Consider the following 27,897-nt stretch of genomic DNA (forward strand, 5'->3'; position numbering starts at 1 on the left):
GGATGTCATGATCAGGATGAATCAAATGTTTCTAACTAGATGCGTATGAATGATTTTTGCATGAATGCAGAATGTCGTTTTTCGAGAATGATCCCTTTTTAATGCTTAGGTTAACACTGTTCGTTGTTCACCAAGGTTCTATCACTGACGTATTACCTTGCCCTCTTGTTCAGCTGGTATCTTTAATAGAAAATCTGAAGAAATAGTCACAATTTAGACTATTCTTTCTTAAACCTTTCCAACTCTTAGATTTGGTTAGTTCTGACTAGTGGTCCTATTTTAGGTTCTTATACTATTTATGTAATACCCCAAAAATATTTTACAGTAAGATATTATTGTTGATATAGTAAAATAAGAAAATAAAGTGACAAAAAGGGAAATTTTGAGTTATGTCAATATTGGGAAGTATATTATGATATATTAATCCATGAAATGACTAAATTGTAAAAGAGAGAAAAGTTTTGTTGCACAAGAGTAAATACTCAAAATTTGAGGGGTTAAAGTGTAAATATGAGAAATTTGAAGGACCAATAGTGTAAATATTTTAAGGGAGGAATGATCTAGAAACTAAAGAAAATGGATGAATTAGGACCAAATTGAATAGGTAAAGAACTATGAGGGACTAAAATGCAATTTTACCAAATTAAATGATGACTCAAGGATGGAATTTTAAAAGATAATGAAGGGAAAAATGATCAATTGGAAAAGAGAGAAATCTAGAAAGTAATAATGATGCTAAAGATATTTTTAAATTTTATAATTATTTAATTAGATAAATATTATTTTATTAATATTTTAATAAGATATTTTATTATTATTTTATTAGTATATAAAGAAAGAAAGATGAGGAATTCTCATACATCTTTCCCATGCAAAACCAACGTGAGAAGAAGAAGAAAAGAAGTTTTCATTTCTTTACAATTTGGTCCTTCTACCAAAAATTCATCATTTTCACCCAAAAATCAAAAGAATTTCCATAGCTACCAAGAGAGAGAAATGTTAAGGATACTATGGGAAGTTAGAATATCAAGTTGGATTCAAGAAATGGAAGCTGAAGGAGAGAGAAAATCAAGATGAAGATTGAAATCAATAGAACAAGGTAAGAACATCATGATTTCAATGTATTTTTAAGTTTGATATTATTGAAAAAGCATGGGATTAATGTTAATGTAGAATTTCCTTACATATGGTCCTATGTTCTTGATATGTTAGTGAAGAGAAAATAAGAGAAAGTGATGAAAAATTGTGTAGAAAAAGAAAATAAAGGTGTTATAAACATGGTAAATAAACATCTTTCACTAAAACAGTTTTGGATAGCAACAGTAGTTTAACTTTGAAAAATCACCAACAATTTTAAAATCAAATTATAGGATGAATAAAATATTGATGAATAAAATATTAAATTAAATCTTATTTATCGTAGTTTCTTATAGAATAAATTATGTAAGCAATGGAATTGTGAATCATGAGATATAATAAATTTTGTGAGATAAGGTTAGAATGATTTCGGGTTCCCCTGTTCTGACTTTGGAAAATCATAAAAAAATGGATAAAAATAATTAGGGGCTTAAATTTATATTTTTAGAATCCTAAATGAGTATATTTTTAATATAAATAAATGAGAACATCATTCGAATTCTGCACGAGGAGATAATTAATTTTTAGTGAAGAAGGGTCAGAACTGTTAGACAGCAGAACAGGTGTAACTTTAAAGAATAAACTGTACTTATTTGCTACACCAAAAATTCTTAAAATTTTATGGTAATACTATATATGAGTCTAGTTTCAGGAAAAATTCACGAATCTTAATTTAGAGTTCTATAGCTCCAGATATAAATAATTTAGTGACTATGACACAGATGGACAACTTGAATATTCATAAAAGTAAATAATAAAAATTATAGATAATGTTACTTACAAGTGTGTTATATACATTAAGGATATGGAATGGAGAGGAGGAGGAAAATATATATGAATATTCAGCTAGCATGGCTAATTTGCATGTTTTAGGCTTAGGGACTAAATTGAATAAAAGCAAAACTTAAGGGGGCAATTTTGTAAAAATTAATGACCAAATTGAAGGGAATGAATTGTTTTATTATCAAAATTAATAAATTGAATGAAATTATCAATTTAAGATCGGGTGAAAATTGGGAAAATGTTAAATTACCAAAATGCCCCTGAATCTTGATATTTCTGCAATTTCGCCAGGTAAGTTCGTATAACTTGAATTATATTCTTAAATGCTTGAAATGAATGTTATTGATGTGAATATGATTTGAATGTTCATTTTATGAAAATTGATAAAACATTGATATATTTGATAAAAAGGGGAAGAAATCCCTGTTGAATGAATGGAAAATTCGATGGATCTCTGAAAATGAATTGACGGTAAAAAGGATCTAGCCCAGATGGGTGATCCTATCCTGATATAGTCCTCCCGAAGAATACGTGTAAAATGGATTTAGCCCGGACAGGTAATCCAAATTAGGGTTTGAATTTAGCCTAGACTGGTAATTCAGATCCAAGCTCATTAGAGTAATTGTCGTTGCAGGAGATTTAGCCTGGACTGGTAATCCCGACAATAATCTATGAGTTTATATTATAGGGGATTTAGCCTGGACTGGTAATCCCGCTATAAGGATGAGGTTCGGGGGAGTGTGTTTTCTGAAATGAAATGTGTAAGACCATGGTTGAAAGATACCATGGCAACATGATATGAAATGTGTAAGACCATGGTTGAAAAATACCATGGAAACGTGACATGAAAAGGATAAGACAATGGTTGAAAGATACCATGGCAACGTGACATGAAAAGAATAAGACCATTATTGAAAGATACCATGGCAGCGTGACATGAAATGAATAAGACCATGGTTCAAAGATACCATGGCAATGTGACATGAAATGAACAAGACCATGGTTGAAAGATACCATGGCAATGTGACATGAAATGAACAAGACCATGGTTGAAAGACATTATGGCATCATGTCAAAGATAAATAAGACCGTGCATGGGAGACGCTATGACATCTGTTGAACAATTGATATTCAGGTAATATGTATCAGATGACGAACGGTTATATGAAATGGTTGTGTGAAATGTTTACAAGAACTGGTCATATGGAAATATATGTACAAAATAGTTGTATGAAATAATTATAAAGATAGATAAACGAAATAAGTATAAGTATATGGAATATAATTTATGTTAAGTTTGATATAAGCCATTACCGGAATAAATATACATAAAATATATGGAAATGATGGAGCATGAAATATTGATATAATGAAATGAATGATATATACTTATGAAGAAATGGTAAGAGAATTATATGTTTCATGACATGTACATATATGATTATCTTTGATATGTTGATACAAGGAAATTAAGTAAAGACAATTATTAAACTCAAGTGTGACATGTCGAGAAAATAAGTATATCAATGTTGAATTTATATGAAATATGTACTAGTATACTAACAATGTTGTTGTTTGATGCTTATACAAGTGTCTAATTGTTGATTGAATGGTAATATATTTTTTTATAAGATGCATTGAATCGATAAGTATTTAATTGAATTTTTTTAGGTGATTTGAAAATTCTAGTAATGCTCCGAAACCCTGTTTCGACGACGGATACGGGTTAGAGGTGTTACATTTAGTGGTATCAGAGTTACGGTTTAGTCGGTTCTCAGACCAAACGTAGTATATGTGAAGTCTAAAAACACATGTCATTATAATATGTGATAGTGTGATATCTCTCGACTCTGATGAAATTTGTTTTACTTATAGAAAGAGATACTTTTCAACCAAGCTAATTCCGATAATGCTAAAAGCAATACTCAAGTATATGAGTAGAAAGTTGATTATGATGAATCGGTACAAAAAAAAGGGTATGAATAAATGTTTTTTAATACATGTCGATGATGAATATTATGTTATATGTATTATTAAAAGCAAATTATATTACTACATGAAATATTATGCTGATGACTAAATTACAAAATATGTAAAAGTAATATATGAAGTACATGATAAAGATTATTAGAGAATTATGGATGAATAGTAAATTTTGAAATATATTACATGTATTGAAGATATAGAAGATATAAGTGTATGAATTATTGGTACAATGATTAAATTGTAAAGCATGTAAAAGTATTATGCGAAAGGTGTAAAAGTGATATGCGTGCATGAAATAATTTGCCCAAGTAGACAAGATTAGAACTACTAGGATATTAAGGGACCTCAGCATGCTCTCTGATTACTAGCACATTAGTGCTCTCTGATTATTAGCACATTTAGCATATTCGTACTCTCTGTGTAGCACTTCAGTGTTCTCTGTTTAATAGTGCATAATAATGCACCTCTGTATAAGTCCCGTATATCTGAAGTGTTCTATCTAGTCTACTGGGCCTCTGCTAAGTAAAAAGTAAACAATTTTCGTTTATGATGAAGCAGAACTCGTAAAAGTACGGATAAATGTTTTATAGTACTTGAGAATGATAAATGTTATATGAGTAAATACCTTAAAATTAAATTATGAGGCTTTACGATCTATACCCCTTTACTAGTACAGTTATATGCAATGAAATTCATGAGATTTGTATTGATTAAGTTCAGAAGTGGAAAGTGAAAAGTTCAATGGTTGAACAATTGATAATGCAGTCGGAACTGAGAATAAGTTAATAAGTAAAGATGGGTTCTAAATAGATATATCAGATTTTTCTTAAACTAGTTGAGATATACAGTATCGCTGTTAAAGAAAGAAGTTATTTATTCGAAAATCGATTTATTCAAATATGGTATTTACAGAATAGTTAACTGAAAATTTCTTCCAAATTAGTTTTTTTTAAGTGAAGTGAATGATGTGAAATTATTGATGACTATACTAATCAATAGATTGGTGAATAAATTGCAAAAATATTTGAATATAGCCGTTATAATTGGGTATATTATAGTAAACTTTTGGGATTTTATATGGGTATCTTATATGTACTGATATTTTCAAAGGCATATGCAACTGTTCATGTTTGGATGCTATAATCAATATATGGAAAGGTTGGATAAATATGCTAATAAACAGAAATTATCGCAAGTCTGATTGATTCACAAGTGGTATTACTCAATCTTTCTTTGGTTTTCCAAGCCAATATATGTGATAAAACACTTGATAATAAGATTCATATGATATTATCTTCTATTTCTGTTGGTAAAAGTTCTGAGAGGCAAATGTGAAATATTGAATTGAAAATAAAATGTGAAATGAAAGGATAGAGAATGGATATAAATGATAAACTAGGTAAATATGTGCAGAAAGAAACTATAGAATTATAGAAACAATGAAATTCATGATTAAAAGAAAACAAAATTTCGAGGACGAAATTTATTTTAAGGGGGAGAGAAATGTAATACCCCGAAAATTTTTTACAGTAAGATATTATTCTTGATATAGTAAAATAAGAAAATAAAGTGAAAAAAGGGAAATTTTGAGTTATGTCAATATTGGAAAGTATATTATGATATATTAATCCAAGAAAGGACTAAATTGTAAAAGTGAGAAAAGTTTTGTTGCACAAGAGTAAATACTCAAAATTTGAGGGGTTAATGTGTAAATATGAAAAATTTGAAGGACCAATAGTGTAAATATTTTAAGGGTGGAATGATCTAGAAACTAAGGAAAATGGATGAATTAGGACCACATTAAATAGGTGAAGAACTATTAGGGACTAAATTGCAATTTTACCAAATTAAATGATGACTCAAGGATGAAATTTTAAAAGATAATGAAGGGAAAAATGGTCAATTAGAAGAGAGAGAAATCTAGAAAGTAATAATGATGCTAGAGATATTTTAAATTTTATAATTATTTAATTAGATAAATATTATTTTATTAATATTTTAATAAGATATTTATTATTATTTCATTAGTATATAAAGAAAGACAGATGAGGAATTCTCGTCCATTTTTCCCATACAAAACCAACGTGAGAAGAAGAAGAAGAAAAGAAGTTTTCATTTCTTTACAATTTGGTCCTTTTACCAAAAATTCACCATTTTCACCCAAAAATCAAAAGAATTTCCATAGCTACCAAGAGAGAAAAATGTTAAGGAGACTATGGGAAGTTAGAATATCAAGCTGGATTCAAGAAATGGAAGTTGAAGGAGAGAGAAAATCAAGATGAAGATTGAAATCAATAAAACAAGGTAAGAACATCATGATTTCAATATATTTTTAAGTTTGATATTATTGAAAAAGCATGGGATTAATGTTAATATAGAGTTTCCTTACATATGGTCTTATGTTCTTGATATGTTAATGAAGAGAAAATAAGAGAAAGTGATGAGAAATTGTGTAGAAAAAGAAAATAAGGGTGTTATAAACATGATAATTAATATATTGCACTAAAACATTTTTGGACAGCAACAGTAGTCTAATTTTGAAAAAGCACCAAAAATTTTATAAATCGAATTATAGGTTGAATAAAATATTAAATTAAATATTATTGAGTCTAGATTCTTATAGAATAAATTATGTAAGCAATGGAATTGTAAATCATGAGATATAATAAATTTTGTGAGACAAGGTTAGAATGATTTTAGGTTCCCCTGTTCTGACTTTAGAAAATCATAAAAAATTGGATACAAATAATTAGGGACTTAAATTTATATTTTTATAATTCTGAATGAGTATATTTTCAATATAAATAAACGGTAACATCATTATAATTCTGCACAAGGAGATAATTAATTTTAAGTGAAGAAGGGTCAGAACTGTTAGACAGCATAACAGGTGTAAATTTAAAGAATAAACTGTACTTATTGGCTGAACTAAAAATTCTAAAAATTTTATGGTAAGACTATATATGAGTCTAGTTTTAGGTAAAATTAACAGATCTTAATTTAGAGTTCTATAGCTCCAAATATAAATAATTTAGTGACTATGACACAGATGGACAACTTGAATATTCATAAAAGTAAATAATAAAAATTATAGATAATGTTACTTACAAGTATGTTATGTACATTAAGGATGTGGAATGGAGAGGAGGAGGAGGAAAATATATATGAATATTCATCTAGCATGGCTAATTTGCATGTTTTAGGCTTAGGGACTAAATTGAATACAAGTAAAACTTAAGGGGCAATTTTGTAAAAATGTCAAAAATGACCAAATTGAAGGGAATGAATTGTTTTATTATCAAAATTAATAAATTGAATGAAATTATCAATTTAAGATCGGGTGAAAATTGGGAAAATGTTAAATTACCAAAATACCCTTGAATCTTGATATTTCTGCAATTTCGCCAGGTAAGTTCATATAACTTGAATTATATTCTTAAATGCTTGAAATGAATGTTATTGATGTGAATATGATTTGAATGTTCATTGTATGAAAATTGATAAAACATTGATATATTTGATAAAAAGGGGAAAAAATCTCTGTTGAATGAATGGAAAATTCGATGGATCTCTGAAAAGGAATTGACAGTAAAAAGGATCTAGCCCGGACGGGTGATCCTATCTTGATATAGTTCTCCCGAAGAATACGTGTAAAAAGGATTTAGCTCAGACTGGTAATCCAAATTAGGGTCTGAATTTAGCCTGGACTGGTAATTCATATCCAAACTCATTAGAGTAATTGTCGTTGCAGGGGATTTAGCTTGGACTGGTAATCCTGACAATACTCTATGAGTTTATATTACAGGGGATTTAGCCTGGACTAGTAATCCCGCTGTAAAGATGAGGTTCGCGAGAGTGTACTTTCTGAAATGAAATGTGTAAGACCATGGTTGAAAGATACCATGGTAACATGATATGAAATGTGTAAGACCATGGTTGAAAAATACCATGGAAACGTGACATGAAAAGGATAAGACAATGGTTGAAAGATACCATGGAAACGTGACATGAAAAGAATAAGACCATGGTTGAAAGATACCATAGCAACATGATGGGAAATGAATAAGACCATAGTTGAAAGATACCATGGAAGCTGACATGAAATGAATAGGACCATGGTTGAAAGATACCATGGCAACGTGACATGAAATGAACAAGACCATGGTTGAAAGATACCATGGCAACATGACAAAAAATGAGTAAGACCATAGTTGAAAGGCACTATGGCATCATGTCAAAGATAAATAAAATCGTGGATGGGACACGCTATGACATCTGTTGAACAATTGATATTCAGGTAATATGTATCAGATGACGAATGGTTAGATGAAATGGTTGTGTGAAATGTTTACAAGAACTGGTCATATGAAAATATATGTACAAAATAGTTGTATGAAATAATTATAAAGATAGATAAACGAAATAAGTATAAGTACATGGAATGTAATTTATGTTAAGTTTGATATAAGCTATTACCGGAATAAATATACAAAAAATATATGGAAATGATGGAGCATGAAATATTGATATAATGAAATGAATGATATATACTTATGAAGAAACAGTAAGAGAATGATATGTTTCATGACATGTACATATATGATTATCTTTGATATGTTGATACAAGGAAATTAAGTAAGTAAAGACAATTATTAAACTAAAGTGTGACATGTCGAGAAAATAAGTATATCAATGTTGAATTTATATAAAATATGTGCTAGTATACTAACAATGTTGCTATTTGATGCTTATACAAGTGCCAAGTTGTTGATTGAATGGTAATATATTTATTTATAAGTTGCATTGAATCGATAAGTATTTAATTGAATTTTTTTAGGTGATCTGAAAATCCTAATAATGCTCTGAAACCCTGTTTCGAGGACAGATACGGGTTAGGGGTGTTACAATTTAGAAACCTTTCAGAGTATTATGCAAGAAATCCTTTTACTTGAATATTATTAGTCCATTAATCGTTATGTCAATGAAAAATGCTTGAAAATGATTATCACAATGGTTAAAAGGGATTTTATTAAGAGAAAATCTTGAAATGGATAAATTAATCAAAGATAGCAAACATTGCTAAAATGCAAAATGAATGATATGAAATAGGTTCCCTAGATATCATAGCATGAGCTTTTTCACGTGAACTTCTCGAGAACCCTTTTAAACTTGATATGTGTTTCAGAGATCAAAATACTTTGTTGATACCCCAAGACGTAGCATCTCTCCTCCTTGTTCATTCAGGGATAACAAGACTACCACATGCCCCATCTTTGATCAAAATTTGAATTGCCATTTTTCTGGATTTTTAATTCAAAACCCATTTTGTCTTAATACGCCCTTTGCGGGTTTTCGCCTCGGTCTCTCTTTTTTTTAAGTGAAATATTTCTTAACTGAGTCTGAATTCACAGGATCAGGCAAGTTCTTACCATCCATCTAGGTCAAAATCAGCACTCCTACAGAAAAGGATTTCTTTACCATATAAGGTTCTTTCTAGTTTGGCATCCACTTTTCTCTTAAATCCTTTTGTATGGGCAGGATATCTTTCAATACCAGGTCTCCCTTATGGAATTCTCTGGGACGAACCTTTTTTTTGTAAGCTCGCATCATTCACTTTTGGTACATTTGACCATGACAGATGGCTTTCAACTTTTTTTCTTCAATTAAGTTTAGCTGATCATGTCGAGATTGGATCCATTCTACTTCATCTAACTTCAATTCAACCAAAACTCGGAGTGAAGGAATCTCGACTTTAATGGGTAAAACTGCCTCTATTCTATAAACCAAAGAGAAAGGTGTTGCCCTGATTGAGGTCCTAACAGATGTTCGATAAGCATAGAGGGAAAATGGAAATTTCTAATGCTAATATTTATAAGTCTCAGTCATTTTCCCTATGATCTTCTTAATGTTCTTGTTGGCTACCTCCACCGCACCATTTATTTTTAGGCGATATAGCGACGAGTTATGGTGTTTGATCTCGAATTGACTACAGACCTCCACTATCATACTGTTGTTCAAGTTCAATACATTGTCAGATATGATCCTTTCTGGCATTTTGTACTGACATATGATCTCTTTCTTCAAGAATTTTCTAACTTTCGACTTCGTGACATTAGCGTAAGAAGTGGCCTCTACCCACTTGGTGAAGTAATCAATGACCATAAAGATGAATCGATGCCCATTAGAAAATTTTGGTGTTATCGACCGAATGACATCAATGCCCCACATAGAGAAAGGCCTTGGAGAAGTCATGACGTGAAAAGGCGAAGAAGGCACATGAATTTTGTCTCCATAAATTTGGAACTTATGACATCTATTAGCGTAATTAATACAATCCTTTTCCATGGTAGATCAATAATACCCGAATCTAATGATCTTCCTATTCATCGTAAAACCATTAGCATGTGTTCCGCAAACACCCTCATGGACTTCTTGCAAGATTTTCTTAGCCTTAACAACGTCTACACATCTTAGTAGCACTTGATCCTTTCTTCTTTTATATAGGATCTCCCCATCTAAGACATAGTCACTGGCTAGTCTTCTCAACGTCCTTTTATCATTCTCAGTTGTTTGGTCAGGGTATTCATGATTCTTCACATATCGCAGTATATCGTGGTACCAAAGGTGATCATCCTTTTCTTCTTCTTCTTCGATGTTGTAACAATGAGCCAAAGTCTCAAAAATACTCATCTAAATAGGTTTTACAACTCATCTAGATAGGTTTTACATTCTCTTGCTTGTTCACTTTGACCATGGAAGCTAAAGTAGCCAAGGCATCAGCCATCTGATTTTCGTCTCGTAGAAGGTAGCAAAATGGGATTTCATCAAACTCTTTAATCAATTCAAGAATCAGCTTTCAATAATCGATCAACTTGGGATCTCTTGTCTCTCATTCTCCCTTGAGTTGATAGATCACTAGCGTAGATTCCTCATGTACCTCTAGCACTTTGATCTTACGTTCTATGGCTACACGGATACCCATGATGCATGTTTCTTATTCTGCCATATTGTCTGTGCAATCGAAATCTAATTTACTAGTGAATGGATAATGATCTCCATTTGGGGATACCAAGACTACCTCAATTCTATTACCCACAACGTTTGAGGCTCTATCAAAGTTTAGTTTCCAAGGATGACCTTCTTGAGTGTTTTCTTCAGTGGTTGCAATACATTAGATCTTCATTCGGGAAATCAAAGTTTAAAGGCTCGTAATCTTCTAGAACTCTACTGGCCAGAAAATCTGCTACCGCGCTCCCTTTCATAGCCTTTTGATTCATATAGACTATATCAAATCTGGAAAGTAAAATTTTCCACCCAGTCATTCTTCCATTCAAAGCAGTCGACTCTATCATGTACTTTAGAGGATCGACTTTTGAGATGAGCTAAGTTGTGTGGTACAACATATACGGTCCTAGTCTTCAGGTTGTCTAGATCAATGCGTAACACAACTTCTTGATTGGCGAATATCTTGTCTCACATTCAGTGAATTTCTTACTGAGATAGTATATCGCTCTTTCTTTTCTCTTTGACTCATCATGTTGGCCAAGCACGCATATCATGGAATTTCCAAATACTGACAAGTACAGTATTGGCGACTTATTTAGGTTAGGTGGCATCAGTATTGGGGCATTAGAAAAGTAATGTCTGACCTTGTCGAAAATCTTCTGGCATTTCTCATCCTAAACACCTGGATTTTGTTTCTTAAGGAGATAGAATATGGGGTCGCACGTCTCAGTTAGTTGTGAAATGAACTAGGCAATATAATTTAGTCTTTCTAGGAAACCTCGAACTTCTTTTTGAATGCGTGACAGAGGCAACTTCTGTATAGCCTTTACTTTATCTGGGTCGGTTTTGCTCCTCTTTTCATTGACTACAAATCCTAGCGATTTTCCCGACCTAGCCCCGAAGGTACATTTTGCTGGATTAAGCTTTAGCTGAAATTTTCTCAATCTTAAGAACAACTTCCTTAAGAATTGTACATGCTCCTTTTCCGTTCTGAATTTTGCAATCATTTCGTCGACATAAACTTCAATTTCTTTATGCATCATGTCATGAAACAAGGCTACCATGGCTATTTGACACGTTGCTCCCGTAATTTTCAGTCCAAATGGCATCACCTTATAGCAAAATGTTCCCCACATGGTTACGTATGTGGTGTTCTCTATCTCTTCAAGATGCATATTTATCTGGTTGTATCCCAAGAAACCATCCATAAAAGAGAACAGCGAGTAACCTGCCATGTTATCTACTAAAGTGTCGATATGAGGCAAAAAGAAATTGTCTTTCGGGTTGGCTCTCTTCAAATCTTTGTAGTCTACACACATTCGTACTTTCCCATCTTTTTTAGGGACGAGGACGATATTGGATACCTATTCTAATTATTTAACCACTTGTAAGAAACCAGTATCAAATTGCTTCTTGACTTCCTCTTTTATTTTCAGTAAAATATCGGGCCTCATCATTGGGAGCTTCTGTTTAACTGGCTTGCACTCTTTCTTTATAGGGAGCCGATGTACCATGATATCAGTACTTAACCCGGGCATGTCTTGATATAACCATGCGAAAACATCCTTGAATTCTTGGAGTAACTCGATAAGGTCTCGTTTTGTCTCTGTGACAATGTAAGCTCTAATCTTCACCTATTTTTCCTCTTCTAAGTTCACAATTTCCACTGAATCTTTGTAAGGGAGGATTTTTTTTCTCATCTTGTTCTACCATCCTCAACAAATCAGGACATAGGTTACAGTCTCAATTATCTTCAAAATCCTGAGAATCCTCCATACACATGTCTTGCTCAAAAGGAGATTTTAAGTCAGTAGCAGCGTCACTCATATCATTGATATCTGGAGACATGTTATAGGAATGAAGAAAAATCCAAAGAATAAAATAATCTAAGAATAATTATCTGTATGGTATGATTATGAATGAAATGGAAATAATAAAAGAATATTAGCTCAAGATGCGCAAAGATGCATTTTATTGAAATAAAGATGTTGGATATAAGCCTATTTCACAAAAGGATTCTTATTGCTCCTAGGCTTAGAGCAATAAGTATGTTTTGAACATTACTCTAAATTAGCTCTAAAAACTACAGGAATCTCGTCCATAGTCCAATTGTTCAGAACACTTCCAGGTACATAGGGATAGATGCCTGATAAGTTTTCTCCCTCAATTCCTTCTTCGGATATGGTGTTGATGTTCAGACTTCCCGACATTTCTTCTACGGTTTCTTTTCTTGACATCTTCTATTTAGGGTGAATAGATCCTCCTGACACAAAAGTTTTGGATATATGGGGAAAAATCATCGGTTCTCAGTTGACGTCTTCCCACTCAGTCTCGCTCTTCTCTTTTCTTGCTTCTTCTCCGGCTCTCTCTTCTTTTGACACACATCTTGCCTGTATCCTAAGCCAAAGCGGTCTCATTTGTTTATTAGCGTTGGTGCTTCGACTTTCCCCTGGAGGTATTTTCTGAGTCATCTTCCCGGCAAGACTTATTTCCCAACTATTAGTTGTGGGCCCATCCTTGTAGTTTTGGAGATTTTGGGCATAGGGATCTTGTTTCCTTCGATAATGAAAGTTGCATTCACAAATTCCAGCTATCAAAAGGAACATTTTATCGCTTCATCTTCTGGTCCTATGTATGACGCGTCATTAGTTATGGATGCAATAATGTCTTCTTCCACATTTATCGTTATCAGTCGACCCTCATTTACCAACTTTAGCTTTTGGTGCAGTGATGACAATACTACCCCAGCCAAGTGAATCCAAGGCCTCTCCAACAAGTAATTATAAGAAGGTTTGATATCCATTACCAAGAAATCTACTTCATACGTGTTTGGACTAATCAAAAGGGGTATTTCAATCCTTCCCATCACCCTCCTGTCACTACCATCGAATGCTTTCAATATGTTTTGACATATCTTCATATGAGAGCTATCCATAGGTAACCTATCCAGTATGGATAGGGGCAAGACATTTAGTGTAGATCCATTATCAATAACACCCCTGGTAATATATATCCTTTGCAGCAGGTGGTGATGTACAGAGCCTTTGTAGATCCCATGCCCCCTAATGGTATTTCGTCATCATTAAAAAAGATTTAGTTGTCAGCACTTATATTGTTAACTGGGCGATCCATCTTGTTTACAGAGATATCGTTGGCGACATAAGCTTCATTTAGCACTTTTATCAACGCGCTATGATGTATCTCTGAACTTAGGAGTAAAGCTAGCACTGATATGCGAGCTGGTTATTTATGTAGCTATTCTACAACACTGTACTTACTATGCTTTAAGAATTTCAAGAATTCTTTAGCCTCTTCATCAGTTACTGGCTCATTAATGAGTGATTCAAGTCTGGTCAAATTTTCGTTCTTTTGTTCAACTGCCAAGACTTTTCCTTTTACAGGCTCAGCTCCTGCATTTGATGGATCATAGCGCCTTCCACAGCGCGTGTAGAAACCAACATCCTGGCCTTTTTCTGAAGTGCTAATTGGGTTTTCTTCTCTCGAGATCGTTACGTTGCAGTCATAATTCCAATGAACCCTCTTGCTGTCCTTGTATGGAAAGGTTACAAGTTTACGGGTTATGACTCTTGGTGCAATTTGTACTCTGGCTTCATTGCTTCTTGGTCGTGAAATAATAACCAATGGGTGGTTGACCTTATGGACCTTCTCTGTTGATCTTTCCTCTGAAGCGCATATATCTCATTCTTCTAAACCCTTGGCATATTCAAAGAATTCTAGCTCCTTATTATCCATCAGATTTTGTACTAAGGCCTTGAATTCAACGCATTCCTAGATGGCATGACCCTCTTTAGTATGGAACTCATAGTAGTTCCTCATCCCTTTGGGTCTCTCCTTTGAATCTTGTTTAATTAATCCTTTCTCTATCATTTTCTTTCAAACCCATCTCAGTGAGGTTTTCACTTCCGTTACATCCATCTCGGTTTTCTTCCCTCCATTCTCAATTATCGCGTTTACCCCTTTATCAGAATGACTAGGTAACAGATTTCTGCCACATTAGGTCCCGATGGATCATCGAATTTCACAATGCTCATCTTGATGAACATTTCAATCAACTTTTTAAAAGTAGTGCAGTTTTCTATTAAGTGTCCCGTGATTCCCGCGTGATATTCGCATTAAGCATTCGCGTTATACCATTTGGAGAATGAAGGTTGCATAGGTTTTAAGTAGAAAAGGGATACTACATGTGCATCAAATAGACTCTGATACAGCTCCCTATCTGTCATCGGGGTGGGTGTGAACTGGGCCTTTCTGTATTTGACCTTGGGTTGGATTCTTGCCTTAGGAGGCCTTGATGGCTAGTAATTACTGTCTTCGGCGGACCTACAATGATTGGTTTTGAATAACCCTTGTTATATATGCTTGCATTATTCACCTCATTTTCTTTCTTCCTCGGGGCTAATCTTTTGGCGTTTTTCTCTGTGTCTGTCTTACCATTTCTCACTGCATTTTCAATCATTTCACCAGACATTACTATATCTGAGAAGCTCTTAGTAGCACTTTTCAGCATATAGTTAATGAATGGGGCTTTTAAAGTGTTGATGAAAAGCATTGTGGCTTCTTTCTCCAGAAGAGGTAGATGGACTTGCGTTGCCACCTGTCTCCATCTTTGGGCATATTGCCTGAAGCTCTCACTTTATTTCTTCTCCATATTCTGCAACGTGATTCTATCGGATGTCATGTCTGTCACATAACTATATTGCTTCATAAAGGCTTGTTCCAAGTCTTTTCATGAATTGATTTTGGCACGAATCAATTGGTTGTACCATTTAGCTGTTGACCTGATCAAACTGTCCTGAAAGCAGTGGATTAACAGTTGATCATTATTGACGTATCTTGTCATCCTTCGACAGAACATAGTGATGTGAGCTTCAGGACAACTAATCCCATTATACTTTTCAAACTCTAGAGTTTTGAACTTCGGTGGGAGTACTAAACTGGGGACCAAATATAGATCCTTAACATCAACTCCGCAGTAGTAGTTAACATTTTCCATTGCTCTGACTTTTTCTTCTAACCATCTACATCGATCCTCAAATTGCTTTGGAAGTTCCACTCTTACTTTTTATATTTCTGACATATCATTTAGATCAGGAATAACGGGATTAGTTGGATTATCCCCCGGATTAAAGCCTGAACCCATCGGCTAGTTCGTTGGTGCTGAGGTACTGGTTTGATACTGTTGGGGTCTGATAGTCACGGGTACCCTTCGTGGGTACGCCTCTGGTTGTACCTGGACGTTTATCAGGGTAAAACCCGGGGGGTAAATAGGATCATCATTATCATCCCCTGAGTAGACTGTAGTACTCTTGCATTTTTCAAGTCCTCCAGCCAGCAACTGCGTCAATTGGATTATCATACTTCTTTAGGATTCCTATATCTGATCCCTCATATCTTGTTGTACTTTTGCTAGCTATTCTTGCAGTTGCGCTTGCAACTGATCTTGCATATCTTTTTGAATCTGTTCTAGCCTTTCCAATCTTTGGTCCATTACTTTGGTTTTCGCGCGAGTACTGTAACGATGTTCGGTTGGTTGGCTCTTGTTGGTTTCTAGATTAACTGAAATAATTTATTTTAATTAGGGTCTTTTTATGAAATTTAATGCATATGATGCAATATAACGCAAATACATGAAATGAAAGCAAAAAGATGCATTGATTTTGATTCAATTCTATTAGAACAACTTTACTAGAAAACAAATTTCTTTACATAAAACGGATTACATATACGGATTTTCCCTAATACTCAAAGCCTTAACCTTTCTAAGAAGCCAAGCTAACTCTTGAGCTCGATTCGATTCTGATTCATACTTTAAGCTTAGCACGTCAGCCTAAACCACTAGGATTTTCAAATGATTGGCCACCTCTCGTATTTGAGCCACAGCTTCACTCATGATATGGTCTCTATCCCTAACCTAACATTGAGAATAGTGGAGTTGCTATTTCCAATGCTCGTTGTTTCCCTCAAGGATTTCAACTCGGAGTTCACAATTTTGTAATGCGGTCTTGAGCTCAGTTATTTTCCTTTTTAGCTCTTCAATTTTGTTTAAGCTCGTTTTCAGCTCAATTGTGGAGTTGCGATTACGATACTGATGAAGTGACTTTTCTAGTTCTGCTACCCTAGCTTTTAAACTGACATTTTCATTTTGGCATTCCAATAGGTCTCTTTCTAGAGCATTTTCTCGAACCCAGGCATCTTGGAATATCTTTTCCCATTGATCTGCTCTATTATTTTCTTTTTTAATCTCTTTTCACCATTTTTCTGATGTTTTTCCTAGCCCGGCAGCCCTCATTGACAAGCGTAGCTTCTTGTAATCCATTTTTAAACTGTACAAATCTTCGTCGGCCTTGTTTTTTCCTTTTCTCAGTTTATCGGCCTCTAGCTTCTGGACGTCAACATCTAGTTCTAATTGCATATTTTCCTCTTCCAATTGCTCTATCTTATTTCCTAGCTCTGAATTTCTTTTTTCAAAATCCTTCTTTATGATCTCTAGCTCAGATAGGATCACTTGCAAGTATTCCTCCATTGGTCGAGTACCCTCTTGACTTGGCCCAGGGATGTTGTCATTGACTCTTTTACCCTACCACTTATTATATTCGGGGGTCATTATTGGACCTACAGCAAATCTTTTCATTCGGCGGGTTTGGTTCCAAGCGTTAAACATTTCTCAAACTTTTTTCCTGTAGTTATCACCCTTATATGAAAACTCGCACTTAGCCTACCATTGCGTTGCTGGTATTGAATGGCTCGATCTATAATGTCTCAATACGAACAATGTAGCATATTCGACAGCTCCCAAAATTCCAAGTAGAGGAACCCAGTCAAAATCCCCACACCAGTACAGAATCTCATCAGGGATCATCCAAGAAGCTCTCCATTCGACATCTTCATCTTGGAGATTCTGGAGGATCGTCATCCATTTTTCCTCCGAAATGTTGTCTTGCCTCGGTGTAGCCATTAATTCTTTCAATGGAGAATAGTTCTCGGAGAATACTCGATAAGAAACTTTTTCTACTTTTCAGAAGTAGCTGTGAAACCAAGCTATGCATTCAAAAATCTAAATGTTTCGGCCAAAATTGTCGGGACGGGTGTGACCCTCTTATCGAGTCGTTCAAACAAATCTGAAACTGCCTCATCCACGTGCCCTAGTACTTTAGGGAAAAAAACCAACCCGTAAATGCTTAAAGCAAAGACATCGACCCTTTTCTTCATATCTGAGTGTGCCAAGATCAAATCTCGCAAACTAGTCCAAGGGATACATTTACTATCTCCTTTTTGCTTGATCCAAGCTGCAACCCATTGCTCACTCATTCCCATGATGTTCATTAGTTTTTTTAAGAAAGTTGGGATATTGGTTGCTTTGTAATAAACCTTGTTAGCTCGAATTTTCGAGCAACAAAGTAAGGTCGTGTATTCTCCCATAGTAGGTACCAAATCCATTTTTCCAAAAGTAAAGCAACTCTATGCAAGATTCCAAAATTGAGCCAGAGCTCAAAACTAGTGCTTGTCCATTTTAATATCGAGTTGATAAGGGAAATCACCATAATTACAGTAAAATAGCTGGTTGACTTTATCATCTCATTGGACCCATATCTCTTTCAGTTCTTGGAGATTGTTCTAGGTTACGCTGATACGAGTGAAGTCCCACAATTCTGACACATACCCCTTCGTCAAACTATCACATTTCTCTATTTGTGTTTTCTTGGACCATATTCGGACAGCCGCGTTATCTTTCACTTTATCAAGTAATTCATTCTTTATGGCAAGCTCTCTACTTAGTAACTGAACGTGAATCAACACATTTTTTATGATAGAAATTCCATGCAATCACATTCAAAACAAAACTAAACAAGTCAGTATATTGAATACTAAGCAAAAAATTAAAGCAAACAAGAAATAATAAATAAAGCACCTATTCGGGTGACCACTAGGGTTCAGTGCAGTTCTACCTAGGGTAGGCTCTTAGACCTCGATATATGCGGTTTGGTTCTAAAATAAAGGTACCTGAACCTGCAGATTCCTCGATCCTCATCAATTATAGGCTCATACGGACCGAGTTTAATTCAGGGGAATACATTTCCCTATGGCTCTACGGAGATAAAAATCTCACTAAGACACAGGTACGGATGTATCCTGAAAGCAATCCTCTATCCTATACGGAGGTGAAGACCTCACGAAAAAATAGCTTCTCACTCCTACTTAAAAGGGTATAACCAACTGGTTATGAAATGCAAAATGCAAAAGTATATCCAAAAACTCGAACCAATAAGGCAAATATATCAAAATGATACAGACCATAAAAATGAAATGCAACGAAAGGATCGTAAATTTAAACCAAATTATCAATTTTCGACAAAAAAGACAAGGAATAATCAACTTGTGGCTTGACTCTCCTATTTATGTCCCCAGTGGAATCGCCAAGCTGTCGAAACTATTTTTTTGAAATCGACTTTTTACTTTAAAAAAAGAAAATGGGAGTCGCCACCAATCTTTTTTATTAAGTGTGATCCGGTCACCTCGTAGTTTGATCGTTTTAATAAGATGTTCAACTTATTAAAATAATATTTTTTTTGGTCAACAAAAATCCAGAAAATGGGTTCGAGAGTCGATTACGTACGAGGAAGGATTAGCATCCTCGTAACGCCCAAAATAGGTACCTAATTGATTAATTCATGTCTTAGTGTCAAAATTTGAAAACTTGAAAATAGTTTAAAATACGATCCCTATTTGGACTATTGTTAATTTTACTTAAAAATTGCTTGAATAAATCAAAAAGTATATTTAAGACCCTCTCATCTCGAGGCAACGAAATGTCACATCCCGTAAGTTAGAACACGACACTTTGAATCCTTGAGAATAAGTTTGCCTTTACTTTTTATTTGAAATCTTATGTATTTTAATTTTGAAAGGATATTTGGTTATTCGAGTTCAACGATAAAATCAACGTAAGTTAGGGTATGATTTCTCGAATCTCCCAAATACGGAACATTGCCTATTTTTAAAAATTTATTTTGAATAATAATAGGTGTAATATTAAAACGATAGGTAAATCATTTTGGGGTATAATATAAAAGCAACTAATTACATTTAAACATAATGCATGATGTAGTGATTTTAAAATGGTTATACGGATAGAATATTTAAATGACATATAATAAGTGAATAAAGAAATGCTATGATAATATCAATGTAACTATAACAATAGTAAGAATATTAATCCATGGTATAAAATAAATAAAGTGATAAAAATAAAAATAAAAAATAAAAATGCTAGATGCCTTATGATGATTATAAATGTAAATGATGCGAGAATGATAAAAGAAATGACAAAGTAGTAAAAATAAGATAAAAAAATAATGATAATAATAATGATAATAAATGAATAAAATGTACAAATAAAAAATTTATAAATAATGTAATTTTGAAAATATATAAAAGGGGGATAATAAATAAATAGATGAACAAATAATAATAAAATAGTAATAATAATGAAAGCATAGATAAAAAAATCGATGAAAGGAAATAAAAATATTAATATAAAAAATGACAGAATAATAAATAAATGAATAGAAGGATTGAAACATAAATAAATAAATAAATGAATAATATATAAATAAATGAGTAAATAAACAAATAAATGAATGAAATAAATGAAATAAGGAATAAATAAACAAGTAGATGAATAAATAAATAACAGAATTAAAATAAAAAGGTCTTAATAGTAACTTAAATGAAATTAAAAGGACAAATTGAATAAAATAAAAACAAAAAGGCTAAAATGTAAATAATAAAATAATTAAACAGGGTCAAGGACTAAAATGGAATGCCCAAAAAAGGAATGGGGATTAAACATGAAATTATACCGAATCCCTTAAACACAGTGTTCCATAAGGACCAAAAAGAAATAAAAATAAAATTACAGGGTATAAATTAAAAAAACAAAAGGGTTGGATTTAAAAAAATTTAAATCGAAAAGGCCAAGACTGTAAATAACCCATAGGATGAAGAAACATGCGGATCTTGGCTATTTTCGGGTCAGGTCTGCAGGTTGGAAAAATGACACCATTTTAGGTTTTCGTCGAGTTAAAATGGTCCAAGGACCAAATTGAAACAAAACTAAAAAAAGCGGCTAAATAAAAAATAAAAAATAAGGTAGGACTAAATCGAAATGAATCGCAAAAGTGGAAGGACCAAAAGCGAAAATAACCCATTCGTCTAAAACATGCAGATCCTCTGAGCGGGTTGGGTCGGTGTGCAGATCCTAAGGGTGGAACAATGTCGTTTTAGGCCTATTGTGGCCAGCCCTAAACGATGCCGTTTAATGGACCTATAAAAGTCAATTTTTTTTAAAAAAAAATCACTCTTCAAACCCTTTCAAAAAAAAAACTCTCTCAACTTTCTTCCCCTCTCCAAGCTCCGGCCATCATTCTAGTCGTCGACCACCATGGCAGCTTCCAATTGACGGTGACAGCGTTGCCGCACACAGTGGCCGGAGAACCCAAAATTTCATTTTTGGCCCCCTTTTTGAATGATAAGTCTTACCTTTCAAAAAAAAAAACAACCGCAAAAACTTAGGTTCTTTTAGCTGTCCCGCCGTCCGTTTCAACGGACTCCAAATCGAACCCTAACGGGTTCTAGGTTTTCGGTGCCGGGGAGAGCCGTCGACGGTGGTGTGGTAGGTCAGTTTCAATCTTTTCTTTTCTATTTTTATTTTATATATATATATATATTTCTCAAAATAGATTCGCAACGAAAAACTGAAATAAAAAAAATCAATTTTTTTACCTTGAGTTCTCTTTTTTTGATTAATCTTATCTATAAAAAAATACATTGATAATTTCGTGGCTTTTATAGCCAATATTACACTGTTTATTTCACTGTTTGTTGCTACTGTTTACTTTCATTTCTGCTACTATTTCTTGCTTCTGTGGTCCTTTTCCTTCTCCTTTGTTGCAGATGACGGAGTCATCGGAGAGGAGACCCTTGGCTATTTTGGTGAAACAGCGGTAGAAAGGACGTCAGGCCTCGGGACGAGGTGTGCTGACGTGGCACGAGAACAGCGGCGCCAGGTTTCTGGCTTCTGCCGAAACTGTTTAAGTTATGGGCCTATTTGGGCTTAGTTTTTTGCTTTGGGCTTGTAAGAAAACTTGGACTATTAATTTTTGTTTTTTATTTGTTTAGTCTGTTTAAGGCCCGCTCAAATTAGGCCGGCTACACTGACTTTGTAATGAATTTCTTAAAACTCATAACAAAATAAGAAAGTGGCAATGGAAGGATGGTATGACAATATAATTACGTTGAAACCTAAGAAAAGAACATTAAAATATTGAGATACAAGGGTTATGAAGATATATGCATGAAAGTATGAAGACACATGAAATCACACTATAATATTAAAGCATTAAAAAATCTTCAAAAAAAATCAAATAGCGAAGTCACATCTCATCAACATTAAAAACAAAAGAAGGTTGCTCACTTATAAAAATATGGTAGATTTAAGTTCGTGACAAATGTATACAAAATGTTCTATGAAAGTTAATTAATTAAATGGGCTCATTTAATCTACTTGAACTGGTTCGATTTGTGAAATACATGAAGAAACCTATCTATTTGAAGCCTTAGTGGCTCAATGGAATACTTTAATAAAACTAAAGTTACTATGGTGAATATTGTAAATCTCAAAGTATATGATTGTATAGAGTTTAAATCTCCTAAAATTCTCACATTGTAGATAGGTTTTAATCTTGATCGTCGATGTAATTTAAACGATACTGTTGGATTTGAAAGAGCTTAACTATAAATAAAAGTCTTCCCCTCATTTGTAATCATCCCATTCGTAGTTATTGAATATATTAGAAAGCATTTACTCAAACATTTTGTGTGCGTTGCTTTCTTATGGCTTTTCTATTCGATTCGAGCTTCTTTGTCTTTTGAGTTTACTTCCGTTTTATTTTGGTACCCTAGAGAATTTCTTTTGTAAATTCTCATTTTCAAGAGTAAGGCTGACTTAAACGGATTTGAAGCAATAGGATCACTTAAGACTACGCAGTTTGCCAAACTAAAATTCTAGTCTCGTAACAAATATTGAAATTAAGATGCAACATTTTGACAATCCTTTAATAACTTTAATACTCAAGCTTATGAGTTGATACTTTAATACTCAAGCTCATATTAAATTAATAAAAACATATTATTAATGCGATTCTCATACTTTAAGTATTTAAGTAGAATAATTTGAATTCAAAATATATGATAAATAATATAATTAATTCTAATATTATCAAATTAAAATGGATAATCCAATATGTGAGTATATTACACCAACAAAATTAAGATGAATATTTATACGAACAAAATTATAGGGTTAAAGTAATAAAGTTAAAAACTAGAGGTGCCAATCGAAAATTTAACCCTTATTTTACTTGTCTCAAATTTCATTTGAAAATCAAAATATCTATTCTTTTTGTTAGACAATATCTAAAATTTCTCAAAGCCCCTCTTCAACCCATAAAATAGAAGGATAATATACTTCAGCATACTCAAACCCACATCCTCTTACATTGACAACAATATCCATACCAATCAAGTGAAGACTCAATTAATAATATGCTACAATTTTTATATTTTATATTTTATATTTTTATTAAAATAAAAAATTATTTTTAATTATTTTTAATGATAATATTTATTATCTTATGGGTATAATTATGTTAGAGTAAATATTAATATAGATTTTATTATCATGTATTTTAGTAATTATTTGAGGTGAAGTAACCAGATTTTCTCTAAACTCAACTCTGATCAGATCCAATCAATTGAAGAATTAAATTTAACCAATCCATTTAAAACTTAATTTAAAAAAGGTAAATCTTAACAAACGGAATTGAGTCAAAACCGGTAGAATCCAAATTCTTTCACCTTCCCTACTTGAAATTGAAGAACTTTTGAAAAGGGTTTAAAAAAGGGGGGAAAAAAGGAATTAAAGGGGACAAACAGCCGCTAGCAGGCAGGGTTGGCCCCCCAACCTTGTTTGCCTCTTCCCCCAACCTATTGTTTTTTTCCCATTAGCCCCTCCTCACCTTTCAGCTTCCGACCCCACTCTTCCCTAGTTTTCGTTACGCGCACCCTCCTACACGTGCACTAAATCAACTTTCTTACCCTTCATTATTATTTTATATATCTCAAAATTTCCCACACATCATTTATTTATATAGAATTAAATGTAAAATTAGCCATCAAATTATATTAATTTTCTCACTTAGGTACTTAAATATTTTTAGTTAAAAATTATATTTAAATTATCAATTTCATCTCATTTTATCTTAAAACATGATATCAATCGATTAAGAGCATGATATATGACCAGAGATGAAGCTACAAAATTTTTCTAAATGTCCAAAATTAAATTGTATATTTTTATTAGAACTAAAATGTAATTTTACCATTTTAATAACTTAAATCAAAATTTTATCAATTTTGAATGACCAAAACGTAATTTTATCATGTACTAACTTAAAATTTTATAAATTTTAAGGGGTCAAAGGTGAAAAATCCCATTTTAAAGGGAGTTGGGTCCTTACTAGTTCTACTGGTTTCGCCCTTGCACGTGACACATTTTTATCAGACATAGTATACTTTTTGGGGTAAAAAATGGACGAAATTGATAGTTTAAGTACCATTTTTATCAAAGAAAAACTTTAAATACTTAAATAAAAACTTGTATAGTTTAAAGACCAAATCTGAAATTAAACCTTATTTATATTATACCTTTTTCTTTTGTTTTTTTAACTATTTACTTGAAAGTCCACATCTTCCTAAATTATCATACAATTTTGTAATCAATCTTTTTAGTTAATATAAAAAATATCATAGCCTTTTCTCTTTCTTTTATCTTTGCAAGTATAAATAGTAGGGCAAACTCATAAGCCATGATTACACCTCTTCTAACTCTCCTAGGGTCGTCGAAGCTTAGACTACTTCATTAAAATCTTCATTTTTAGGTAAAAAAGAAACACACAAATGGTTGTGCTGTCATCGGCAACTTCAATGAGAACCAAAAAAACCAAAGCAGTAGGGATTCCCGTCGTTGATCTTTCCCTCGATAGGTCCACCGTATCGGAGCTAATCGTCAAAGCTTGTGAAGACTATGGTTTCTTCAAGGTCATCAACCATGGCGTACCTAGTGATACAATATCGAGACTTGAAGACGAAGGGGTTCGTTTCTTTGACAAGGAAGCAGGTGATAAGCAACGTGCAGGGCCTGCAACTCCATTTGGTTATGGTTTAAAGAACATCGGTCTTAATGGTGATAAGGGTGAACTTGAGTACCTTCTTCTTCATACCAACCCTTTCTCCATTGTTGAAAGATCCAAATCTATCTCTAATAACCCTCAAAACTTCAGGTATGTATATGATTATGATCTTATTCACATTATAAAAGCTATTAATGGTAGTGGTTTAGAGACAGACAAGGTGTCTGGTTTTTTGTTTCTTTAGTGTGATACATGATAGCGGGGTTTATGGTTAGCTTTTGCTTTATTTTATTATTTCGTTTAATACTAATAAATGAGAATGATATATTTAATATAGCAAAATCTAAATGAAAAATGTACAACACTAGCTTTGAATTAGAAATGAGAATTTATTTGCAGAAGATTGTTTATAATTAATGCTTTGGTATCCTAGAAAGGGACACCATCCCTTTTATTATTAAAAAAATATATCATCTTTATTAAAAAAATTAATTAATTAAAAACTATTATTAATAAAAAAAATTAATATTTAAACGAAAATTTTTTTCATTCACAAAATACGAAATATGCTGTCAATCATAACAAATATAACTCAAAATAAATTTAGAGGTAATTAGAAACCATCTAGGGGGAGCCTTTTATTGCTTATGTATTCTCAATAATTTATCTTCAACATGCCATGCAATGTTTCTTTGTAATACCTTATGGCCCCTACCCTTTAAACGGCCCCTATCCCATTTTTCCCCATGAACTTAAAGGGGAAAGAATTAGAAATGATCCAATGATGTTGAGGGAGAATGGATTTTTTTATTGAGAGAAATCTTTAAAACATTATTTTTAGTTTCAAATTTTAAAGACCGAAAGTACTCAACGTGTTTATGTTACTTGAGATTTTGTATTCCGACTTTAAGTAAAGTGAATGCTTAGGGTCCACCTAGTCAAATGATAGCGTAATTACCCTTTAGGGCTCCTTAAAGACTTGAGTTTAAACCCCATCAATGTCAAAATGATACAACATTTTTTTAGTGAATTCTAAGTGCTCTAGATAAATTTCATGAATTTTTTTGGGCTCTTCTCAGAGTTGAGAGACATCTGAGTTAAAATCGAGTATAGATACTCCGGAAATAATACCATCAATGATGAGGATATGAAAGTTAGATTTTATTTCCAGCATTAGTCTCAGCTTGTAATTGTTTTCTTTTTTCTTTTTTTCAATATCATTACCTTCATGCATGCATGGAAGAGTTCAATTATACCTAGCTATAGTCTCATCGATTTCTTGTTTTATATAACAGTTGCGCTGCAAACGATTATGTAGAATCAGTGAGGGAATTAGCAAGCGAGATCCTTGAGCTAATGGCGGAAGGACTTTGGTTCCCAGACAAGTACGTGTTCAGGAGGTTAATCACGGACACCCAAAGTGACTCGGTACGTGTTCAGTAGGTTAATCACGGACACCCAAAGTGACTCGGTCTTAAGGTTCAATCATTATCCTACAGTAAAGAACCGAAAGCCATGTTCATACAAAGACGATGATCATCGGATTGGTTTCGGAGAACATTCTGACCCTCAGATCCTCACCATACTACGATCCAACGATGTTGCGGGGCTTGAAATCTGTTTGCATGATGGGTTTTGGGTCCCTGTCCCACCTGACCCTACTCAATTCTATGTCATCATTGGTGATGCCTTACAGGTTCTAACAAATGGTAGATTTACAAGCGTGAGACATAGAGCATTAGCGAACTCATCGTCGAGGAATTCAAGGATGTCGATCATGTACTTCGCCGCACCGCCGGTTAACGCGACAATCAGTCCCCTCCGTGAGCTGGTCTCACCCGAAAACCCTAGCCTTTAGAAGCCATTTACGTGGGGTGATTCCAAGAAAGCTGCCTACTCTTTACGCTTGGGGGATTGCCGGCTTGACCTATTCAAGCTTCATCCACCAATGACCAAAAATTGCCCTTATTTAGCTAGATTAAAAAAAGAAAACACAACATTGGACGGACCAAATATACTAAATTCATACGAAGACGTTGTTTAGGGTCTAAATCGGAGGAGACTGAAATAGTGATATAGTTGACTATATACATATAATTTATGTATACACTTGAATCAAATATAAACATTTATCTTATATTTAAAGACACTTCCTTTCATTAATTTTGTCCATAAAACACCAAATGCTGGTATGCTATGTTGCATTGACCTAATTAAAATTAGGTAAACCTAGGAAACTTATTACACAATACCGGCGTCTTTTCCTTCATTTAATTCTATCTTTCCATCCACTAATTTACATTGAGTCTAGAAAATTTAATTGGTTTTATGTCACAATCATTTGACCAAATAATGCTTGAGTTGCATTGAGATACAGACACGTCCAGTTTTGGACGTGTGTAGGCATGACAGCCATTGCCATATCTGGTCTATAAAGACTTATCTTAGAAAAGGAACCAATGGGGGAAGGAATTTTTTGTATTGGTGGATCATGTCATCATCTCTTATTCTCAATCTCACCAACCATGACAATTAAAAAAAAAACAGATGGAACTAATAGCTTTTTTTGGTAATGAAAATGACAAAGGCTTAAAAACCAGTTTTAAACCATATTTAGGATACTTACTTCTTTAAGCCTAAAATTTTCATTCTTGGCTCTAATAATTGACTGCTTGACTATAGGTTTAATTAATATGATATTTAATTTTTTTTGGGG

The 27,897-nt window shown here is 33.3% G+C and overlaps 1 pseudogene; it reads left to right on the forward strand.

The window, feature by feature from the left end:
• The first annotated feature begins 24,859 nt into the window (after positions 1-24,859).
• LOC107951306 (gibberellin 2-beta-dioxygenase 2-like) lies at positions 24,860-27,326 on the forward strand (annotated as a pseudogene).
• The last annotated feature ends 571 nt before the right edge of the window (positions 27,327-27,897 follow it).

Source organism: Gossypium hirsutum, chromosome A12 (genome assembly GCF_007990345.1).
Source record: "Gossypium hirsutum isolate 1008001.06 chromosome A12, Gossypium_hirsutum_v2.1, whole genome shotgun sequence".
In the NCBI taxonomy this organism is placed as follows: domain Eukaryota; kingdom Viridiplantae; phylum Streptophyta; class Magnoliopsida; order Malvales; family Malvaceae; genus Gossypium; species Gossypium hirsutum.